This window comes from Bison bison, unplaced genomic scaffold, assembly GCF_000754665.1.
Source record: "Bison bison bison isolate TAMUID 2011002044 unplaced genomic scaffold, Bison_UMD1.0 scf7180017864252, whole genome shotgun sequence".
NCBI classification, from domain to species: Eukaryota; Metazoa; Chordata; class Mammalia; order Artiodactyla; family Bovidae; genus Bison; species Bison bison.
In genome coordinates this window covers 1,901,095-1,911,463 of record NW_011494824.1, presented here as the reverse complement: position 1 = coordinate 1,911,463, position 10,369 = coordinate 1,901,095, and the positions used below count along the sequence as shown (strand labels likewise).

General features: G+C 48.7%; 1 protein-coding gene across 1 annotated transcript in view; it reads right to left on the bottom strand.

Moving 5' to 3' along the window:
• Positions 1 to 7,242, bottom strand: part of IQGAP2 (IQ motif containing GTPase activating protein 2) — a 330,456-nt gene extending 323,214 nt beyond the window's left edge. The window contains exon 1 of the mRNA XM_010847615.1: positions 6,966 to 7,242. The gene's annotated coding sequence lies outside the window, so the exon portion shown is untranslated. The remainder of the gene's footprint in view (positions 1 to 6,965) is intronic.
• Positions 7,243 to 10,369: the final 3,127 nt, after the last annotated feature.

The window sequence follows — 10,369 nt, the reverse complement described above, 5'->3', positions numbered from 1 at the left end:
AGCCTTTCTCCTGTTCCCACAGCTGGCCCTGGATCGGTTCTGTACTATGGTCATCAGACTGGCAGCTGGTTTAGTTCTGACAGCTTTTCCTTCTCCTTCTCCAAACTCCTAGCTTTAGGAAGTACTTAACAGGTCTTGTGTTTAAACGAGAACATGGCAGGGGCCTGAGAACTCTCAGGAACAATAGGCAGGGGGCAATGACCTCCCTCAGACTCCCCTAGCCTTTGTTCACAGCCCAGAAGGCACAGCATGAACTTGGAAAAATCATATTGTCACGTGGGAGACTGCAAGGGAAGGGGGGGAGAGAACAAAAAAGTTTGGAAGTGAGTTCTTAAAGCAAATGTATCCCTGGCAATTTCTCCAGATTCATAGGAACAGGAGACTTAAAGAGCTTAATTTCAAATTATATAATGTATTATCACTCTACACGCATGGATTCACAGTCCAGATTTAGATCCAAGGGGGAAAAAAGTGATAGGTTAAACTAAGAGTGTGCAACTCAATACTTAAAAATAAAATTGATAATTTGCTTAAGTATGAACATTTTGATTCTATAGCAAAATTATTAGGTGTCAGAAATGATTTGCATGACATCAGAGCACATATTCCGAGAGGCTGATAGGTGTCATACCTCTGCTCTCAAAGAGTTTGCAGTCTAACTGGGTTAAGAAGGCATGAATTTTGGAAAGGTGTGATAAAAATGTTTGCTAAACAGAGTCAGAAGTTTTAGGAATGGCATTTCTTAGCAAATATCAGTGCTACGAGTTTTTAGGACAAAGGGAAAATGAAATCCATCAAGAAAGGTTTTGCTAAGTTTGTCATTTACAATGTTTTACCTTCTACACAATGTCAATTTAGTGCTTGGCTGGACAGGGGCTATATCTTATTTCTAACACCTGGAACATGCTGACACAGAATAAGCCCTGAATTCATGCTTGCTGAATGAACAAGTGAATGAATGAATTCAGGTAAAGAAAGCAGACAGTTTCCACTGTTTTTAGGCATTCCTTGTGGGCATACTTCCCAGGAGAAGCAGATGCTTGTCAGAGTCACAAGCCTTCCCATATTTGCCAAGACAGCACAAGCCTGGAATAGCAATTATGCGACTTATAGCCTTGGACGCTGGGCAAGTCCCTGCACCATCATCTGTCAAGGAAAATCCACTTCATAGGAGACAGTGCAGACCAACTTCTTACCCAGGTGCTATGACAACACATATACAAATGAACCTGCTTTTGTACAACGCATCCTAATTTGCACATAAGAAAATTACACATTTACCTGCCCTAAGAGACTTTTCTAATTACTTTTATTTCTTTTTATATGCAGCCCACATTTTTAAGCAGGAGACTAGAGTCTAGCCCCTGGGTTGGGAAGATCCCCTGGAGGAAGAAATGGCAGCACACTCCAGTATTCTTGCCCAGAAAATTCCACGGACAGAGGATCCTGGTAGGCTATAGTTCATTCGGTGGCAAAAAGAGTTGCGTGTGACTGAGCACACACAAACATTTTTACAAAAAATAAACTAAATAAAATAAATGTCATCCTTAGTAATGAAATAATCTCTTTTTAAACTGAAATAGAGCTGATTTACAATGTTTCAGATGCATGCCAAAGTGATTCAATTGTACATAGATATATCTATTCTTTTTCAGATTCTTTTTCATTATAGATTATTACAAGATGTTGAATATATCTACTTTTTCAAAACTTTATTCGGTTTTTCTCTTTCCAACTTTAAAAGAAGTGTGTTCAGGGATAAAGGGAATTTTCTGGAGCAACATCCACTGGCATGGCAAGTCAGCAGAACCATCCTGAGGACTCTGGCTCTGGCTGGGGGGCCCTTGCTCCCCAGAGCAGGCCCGGTGGCTCCCAGCACACCCAGCATCAGGGCGGAGTGGGTTAAGCCTTGAGGTCAACGCCGGGCAGCCTTCTGCTGGCAGCTGCCCCACTGTCTTGGTGCCCTGTGGTCCGGCTCTCCCCACCTTTTGCTTCGCTGGAAGCAGGCCATTGAAGTAAGTGAAGTAAAGAGCACGAGCTTATCAGTAAAGAGAGATTTGAGTGGACAGGTTCAAAATGGAGCAGTACAAAGTCCAGGTAATTGGTCACGTCCCCATCTCTTCTCCTGCATGAGCTCCACTGTTAAGCTAGTTTGCTTCTCTTATGAAGTGTGTGTGTGTGGGGCGGGGTGGGTGTTAAGAAATTCTGCAGCCACGAAAGATGACGTTGCTCACTCAACCCAGAAGGCTTGATTTCCAGGGATGTTCTCTCAGTCTGGGGAGCAGGGCTGTCTCTGGCCCTGTAGATGGAGGCCGGAAGGTGAAGGGGCTTTGCTGGGCAGGCAGACTTGGGTAGGGGGTAGTCTGTGTGGGGTGGTCTGGAGAATGCAGTGAGACCCTCCTGCCCCACTCCTTCCCCTGAAAACTCCTGGGAATCAGATGATGCAAAAAAGCAAACCATCCCCACTCCCTAACCAAAATACTTCTGTTTAAAAATCAAATGTATGGAAGGAGGCACATGGTTTAGTTATTTTGGGGTAGGGGCAAGATGGAACACGTGCTGGGCAAGGGGAAGATCCGTCAGGCACTCGGTTGGGAGGTAGCAAGGGTGGTGGTTAAAATGCAAACTGTGGTTCCACCCTGTACTAACTGTGAGTAATTTCAGCCTAAGTATCTGTTTTCTCACTGTTCACAGGGGATAATAACAGTATCAGCTCACGAGGTCCTAGAAAGGATTAAACGCGATAATGTATGGTAAACCCTAGCAAGGTGGGTGGTGCACCATGAGTGCTCAACAAACAGGAGCCATTATTAGTAATAATAACACTACTACTAATGTATGGTAGAAAAATAATGATACATGTTTAGAACATTCTTGTTCGACTTCCCTGGTGGTCCAGTGGTTCAGAATCTGCCCTCCAATGCAAGGGATGTGAGTTTGATCCCTGGTCTGGGATGATTCCACATGCCTCGGGGCAACTAAACCAGTGAGCTGCAGCTACTGAAGCCCACACACCCTAGCGTGTGCTCTACAAGAGAAGCCACCACAGTGAAAAGCCCATACACCACAAGAAACAGTAGTTCCTGCTCACCACAGTGAGAGAAAGCCTGTGCACGGCCAAGAAGACTCAGTGCAGCCAAAAAGAAATACATTTAAAAACAAATAACATTATTGTTCATCAAGTCTAGCTGTTATGATGGCAGAGTTAGGAAACCCATCTCCCTGGGGGCTTCTGAGGACTCAGTCGTCAGATTGTATCTGGGCTGGCCGCTCCACGTTCAGACACGGAGACCATCCTACATGCCCACACAGCACTGAACTGCTCTCCAAGGGCACTGCCCGATGTGAGCTTATTTGCTCTTTACGGTAACTCTGTGAAGAGGTTTTATAGAAGAAATGAAAACTCAGAGAGGTGCCCCAAGTCTGCCCGCTTAAATACAGAGCCAGGACTAAGGTCTCCCGTGTTTCAGGCAGATTCTTTACCAGCTGAGCCACCAGGGAAGCCCAAGAATACTGGAGTGGGTAGCCTATCCCTTCTCCAGGGGATCTTTCTGATCCAGGAATTGCACTGGGGTCTCCTGCATTGCAGGCAGATTCTCCACCAGCTGAGCTACAAGGGAAGCCCCAAATTTAGTTTCACTCACTACAGATTCTGTGCTCTTCTCATCAGACAAGTGTTCAAAATAAAAATTCCATGGCCCTAAATCCCTAAATTCCACAGATTCTGATTATTGGCCAGGAATTTTTTTCTACGTGCTAGGCAGCTTGGAGAATTTCCAAGTCACAGCTTCTTTGTTATCTTTGATTTTTCAAGTGAACTAAAAATTGGAAACAGGAATTTAACGGAGAGAGGAGAGGGGTGGAAAGAGGAGGCCAGTCTGAGCAGGAGGCCTGAAGCAGCCCAGGTAAGCCTCGGGGCCGTCAGCACGCATCCAGAGCCTGGGAGTACCGGCTTCTATCGTGAGGAGTATCCCTGGGCCGGGCACTACTCCGAGCCCCCGAGCACATTCACACAGTTTCCTGCCATGCTCACGACCACCCTCTGATGTCATCCAGCTCCATTTTACAGGCGAGAAACCGGACGTGCACTCACTTAGGCAAGCCCACCTCTGTGCTCAAAGCGGTTGGTTAAGTACTGTTGGTTCTACTCATAGAACTAATTCAGCGCCTGGCTGAGGCAGGCAGCGAGGGTCAACTGAACGGGTCAGAGACCTCTGGGCAAGGAGAAGGGCAGGGCTCCCCGGGACCCGGAGCACACCTGTGCCTGCCTCCCTCCTGCCATCCCAAGAGCTGGGGTGGGCCACACTCCTGCCTAAGATTCATCCTCCCACCGTGCTTGAGGCTGCATGCTTTCTGGTCTCTTCTAGAGCTTTCTGGAAGCAATGCTTAGTGTCTTCTTTTCTTCACCATCTTCAACTTTTTCATCTATCAGTTCCTTCTCAGTGATCTGTGAATAGGGTTGCTGCTGCTACTGCTGCTAAGTTGCTTCAGTCGTGTCCGACTCTGTGCGACCCCATAGATGGCAGCCCACCAGGCTCCCCAGTCCCTGGGATTCTCCAGGCAAGAACACTGGAGTGAATAGGGTTAGGTGGGCCTATCTAACAATTCTCTAGCTTCACATGCCCTAAATCTGCTAAAACTGATTTCATCCCTCACCCTACCCCCAAATCTTCTCCCCTGTGTTCACCATCTCAGTAATGACAGCATTCATTTGGATGGCCAGGGCAGAAATTTCCGCATCGTTTTTGGCCCCTCCCTCTCAGTCACTTTGTCTTGCAATTCATTGCCTCGTTGTAGCTGGCACCCTGTAAATGCCTCTCAAACATCACATCTCTCCTCTGCCACCACCTTCAGCCATCCTCACGCTGGATCAGCGCTGTTGGGGTGGTTTTCTCCTTTTCTAGTTTTGTCAACCTCCCCCAGGTTCTCTGCACAACAGCAAGAGAGATCTTTATAAACAGAAAGCCAATCCTGCCATTCCCTTGCTTAAACCCTGCAGTGCCTCTGCTAAATCCTAAATCGAAGACTAATGTCTACATGGAGGGACACAGACTTTGGTGATACGGTCCTGCTCACTTCTCCGGACTACTGTCCCTCTCCCCCCAGAATCCTCATCCCTCCCACCAGCCAACTGGGCCAGTTCTCCTTACCCTTCAGCGCAGTGTCACCTGGCCCAGGAATTCTCCTCTGAACTCTCCTATGTGCTTGGACCCTGATAGCATTTACTCACCACATGATAACTATCGACTTTTTTTTAATATCCTGAACTACAGAAAGCACCTTGTCCTTGAGGATAGAGACAGTGTCTTAGCTATCAGTATCTATTCTTCATCCCATACCTGGCATTTGGATAAAACTTGGGCTCCAAAATCACTGCAGATGGCGACTGCAGCCATGAAATTAAAAGACTTGCTCCTTGGAAGAAAAGCTATGACCAACTGAGACAGTGTATTAAGAAGCAGAGACATTACTTTGCTGACAAAGGTCCATCCAGTCAAGGCTATGGTTTTACCAGTGGTCATGTATGGATGTGAGAGTTGGACCATAAAGAAGGCTGAGCACCAAAGAATTGATGCTTTGGAACTGTGGTGTTGGAGAAGACTTTTGAGAGTCCCTTGGACAGCAAGGAGATCAAACCAGTTAATCCTAAAGGAAATCAGTCTCGAATATTGGAAGGACTGATGTTGAAGCTGAAACTCCAATACTTTGGCCACCTGATGCGAAGAACTGACTCTTTGGAAAAGACCCTGATGCTGGGAAAGACTGAAGTCAGGAAGGAGAAGGGGATGACAGAGGATGAGATGTTTGGATGGCATCACTGACTCAATGGACATGAATCTGAGCAAGTTCTGGGAGTTGGTAAAGGACAGGGAAGCCTGGTGTGCTGTAAGCCTGGGGTTACAAAGAGTCGGACACGCCCAAGTGACTGAACAACAACAACAATAACCATAGACATGGGTTGGATGAATAAGTGACCCAGCAAGGCCATGAGGGGTAACCAGAAGCTCATCAGGACTTTGGAGCTCAGAGTACACAATGTTTTCCTCATTTAGGGGCCAAGTTGGCAGCAGAGATGGACTGAAATGGTCCAGAGGAAGCCCCTGAAAGCTAATACCTGCTGAACTAGCCTCTTTGTAAGCCTTGCTGTTAATTATTTTCCCTTAATTTCTGTAGTGATCCTATAAGGTAGAGACTGTTCTTGCTCTCATTTTACAGATGAGGAAACCAAGGCTCAGAGAAGTTAAAGAATTGGCTGAAAGTCACACGGTAGTGATGCTAAGATTCAAACTCTAGTCTATGTGCCTTTCTCTATGTTACAATTTAGTTCCACAGCTTGCTCCTGCAGCTGCCTCACTCTATAACACATGTGGAATATTTAGGGAGTTCTTATGACTCCACATGCAGAGATAAAACTAGGCAACAGCTTGTAAGAAGGACAAATTTCCCACCAGACTTGGCACAGTCATGCTAAGAATCTGGATATCTTTGTTTAGCATCTAACTGGACTCAAGATTCTGTAATCCCGGAATTTGAGAGCTGGAAAGGACCTGAGAAATCCTTTTATCCAGGTCCATCCTTTGACACATGAAGGGGCCAGTGCTCTGCCCAAGGTCACTCTTTGAGGCTCCTGATCCTCCGGCCAAGCCGTGCATGCTTTGCCATTCTGATCCTTGACTGTGTGTATTTGAGTCTTAATAAAACAGCTCTCTAAAAATTTCAAACCGCACTTGTCAGATAAACAATTTCAACTTCCCTAGTAGCCAGATGTCATTACATCAGTGGGCCTGGACTGGCTGGAACCAGAAAGTTCAGGGGAAAGTAGGACTTCGGGTGAAATGGGGTTTCGATGGTGACGGCGGCCCAGGGGTGGGGCGAGTTGGGATTCTTTCCCCAGACGACCTTCCTTTTCACAAACATCAGGGAAAAACAAGACGGGACTTCAGAAAGCTTTGTTGAACACATACCTGCAAGTAGGAACTGGAGAAGTTGTCCTCAGGGGCTTGTAATCCAAAAGGCAGATAGATGTGAGTGCAGCAATTAGACATGATAAAAATCTAAGGGGCTAATACTCGGAGGAGGGCACCAAGAGCCTTGCCTTGGAAGTCAGGGAAGGCGTCCTCCAGGAAGTGGCCCCAGCTGGGCTTTGAAGGAGAAACAGAAGAGGAGGCAGGTCATTTCAGAGGGCAGAGCAAAGCTGGAGGGGCTGAGAGTTAGTCATGAGAGGGCAAATGCAAGCAGCGCTGCTCAGAGTGTGGAACGTGTACAAGGATCACGTGAGGGGAGTGTTGGAAACGTCATCATCCGGCCCCACACCTGAACCTACTGGATCGGAACCACTGGGGATGGGCCCTGCGACCTGCACGACTTAACAAGTAGCGTAGGCGATTCTGACGTTCCCTAGACGTTAAGGCCCATTGAATTGGAGTGTTCCTAACTGGAAGTCGGGGCATCCTTGCTCCCGAGGTGGGGCTTTGGGGCAGAGACAGGTGCAGACAGAGTGTGGGTGCCGGCCCTCAGGCTCCCTTCTGAAACACCCCTTGTGCTCCGGCCCTTCTCAGACTCAAGCAAGCACCATAGAGCGCACTGTGTACTTTCTGGAGGTTTTGCCCTGTCATCTGTGAGGCCCCAGACGGCCCGGCCCCCCTGTGATTCTAGGTGCTGACCGTGTCACTATAAGCGTCACAGCCATGTCTCCAGGGACTTGTCATGTCTGCCAGGGCCCTGTGAGTGCTCCTTCTCGGAAGTCTCACTTTCTTTGTGTCCTTAATGACTCAGACGCCATTCTCCCGCGTGGACCTTCCCAAACACCTCATCTGAAAGTGGCACATGCCCCTGTTTCCCTCACTCCCTGTAACCCAGTCTTGCTTTATTTTCTCCACCAGCTGAATCAATATCTATCCTATGTTTTCCTTTTCGTTTCTTGCCAGTCCTCCCAGACTCCAGTACAACGTGAGGTTCATGAAGACAGAGGCTTATGTGATTTTTATCTCGTTGCTGTAGTCTCCATAGAAGATGTGCTCCATGTGTCCAGTGAATGAACGGTTGACCCGTTCTGCACGTGTTGCTCCAGTTATAAATGATTGAGCCAGGAATGAGTCCCTAGTTCCGGGGCAGCTTCCCACTGCTGGGCCAATAGCCTTGGAGGGGGTCTGGCATGAGAGTCATGCTGACAGGCTGACCCCATCAGACCCCGCTGTGAGACACGGGGAGGGACGCTACAGTAGGGTGGGACCGAAGCAAAGAGCCACAGAGACAAGGCCGCAGACGCTCAAGGCAGGGGAGTAACAGGAGTGGAGACAGGGAAGAGCTGCGTCACCGTCACGGTGGAGAAACCTCGATTATCGGGTCTGATAATCCCAGAGAAGGACTCGGGAAACGCCGGGTGAGATGGGGTGGGGACGGGGTTGGGGAGAGCTACTCTTCTACCCTGGGTGATGTCCTAGGTGGCTTCCCTTCGTTCTCTGCACATCCTCCAAACAGCTTTCCATCAGCTAAGATAACCGGCGGGTCCCAGGCTCCTTCACAAAGGCAGCTGCTGCCCAGCCCAGCCCAGCCCCTGTCCGGGGAGGGACTCCTAGTGACCCAGAGGGCCTGGCCTTCCCTCCCGGGGTAAAGTGCCGAGGGCTGAGCTCTGGGGAGTGTCCTTGCCCCTCCCTGGAGGCGAGGCCCAACTAAGCTGCTCCCTCAGGGTGACAGTATGGAGGGAGACCTCGGGCAATTGCACTTTAAACAGGCTCTTTCCCTTTATGACTATGCAGGGAGAAGGTCAGGGAGAGGCCTTGTTGCTCAGCCAAGTCTGCAAACAAAATCCCATGTTTGCTGTTCCAGGGCGTCCTTGGAGCGGCTCCTCTGAGGCAGGCTGGGGGGTGAGGCGCGGGGTGCCAGCAGTGGATGGTGTGGGGCAAGGAGCGTCACCCCTGCCCCCATCCCCACTCGGTTGTTACCTGATCTGTCACAGGGCCCGGGCCCTCCCCTCTGCCTGCCGGTTACCTTCCTGCGTCATTTCCCAAGAACATCTGTGGAAATCTGCCCGTCCACCCCGACGGAAGCCCAATTTTTCTAGAGTTGCTAGCACAACTCTGAAAACATTTTATTTTGGCCCTGCTTAACACTGAGGTTGTTGGGGCTCTTATCTTTTTCTTAAATGGAAAACATTCTGAACAGATGGCATGATAACAAAAGCTCATTTGTTCTGTGAATATTTATGAAGTTGCACTAAGTGTCAGGCGCTGGACCAGAAGTGGAGGAAACAGCAGTGACGAGACAGGAACGCCTGGGCTCCCTGAGCCTCTGTCAACGGGAGAGGCAGGTAGTGAACAGGTAGTGATAAACAGGGGGATATTATGAAAGGAGAAGTACAAGAGTCTACCGGAGCTTATCACAGTGAAGACTGGACTAGGCTGGAGTCTGAAGAAACTTTATGGAAGAATGAGCAGGTATTTTAGCCTACTAAAGACGGTGTAGAAAGAGGGTGTGGAAACACAGAGGAACGTATTTGTAGGTCAGGAAAGACAGAAAGAGAGAGAGAGGAGATAGGTGTAAAGAAATATAGAAGTCCAATGGCACCCCACTCCAGTACTCTTGCCTGGAGAATCCCATGGACGGAGGAGCCTGGTGGGCTGCAGTCCATGGGGTTGCTGAGAGTCAGACATGACTGAGCGACTTCACTTTCACTTTTCATTTTCATGCATTGGAGGAGGAAATGGCAACCCACTCCAGTGTTCTTGCCTGGAGAGTCCCAGGGCCAGGGGAGCCTGGTGGGCTGCCGTCTATGGGGTCGCACAGACTCGGACACGACTGAAGCGACTTAGCAGCAGCATGGGTAAACTGAAGACAGGAAGGTGGAAGCGGTGAGAGACATTAAACACATTTTGAGGAAAAACAGAACAAGCTTTGCTCTTCACACCCCCCAGAATGTGGCATTCAACAATCACATGAGCTTCCCTTTCCCCAACTCTGCATGACAAATGGTTTTACCAGTTCAGAGCAAATAGACAGACAGCTGACCATACTCTGAGTGTCTGTCCCTGTCCACAGTTCATCTAGAAAAGTTGGCCATGTCGTCTGTCCTGAAGGCCAGTTCCCCTGTCCAAGGAGGGGTGCCTGAGCCCAGAGAGGCCAGTGTTTAGTCTTGTCAGGGGGCTATGCAATGGCCTGTTTCAAAAGCTCTGTGAAACAGAGGCAGCCTGTGCTACATGGTGATGCATGAACCAGTAAGAATCTGAATTCTTGTTTAAAGGGGCTATTGAACAAGACACATCACACAAAATTGGCCAATAGCAGCAGAAGTGGGAGAAACAGAGGCAGGGAGTTGCCAAGACAACGCAAAGCTGAAACCCTTGCGTGTGAAGCCCAAAGCTTGCTGCAG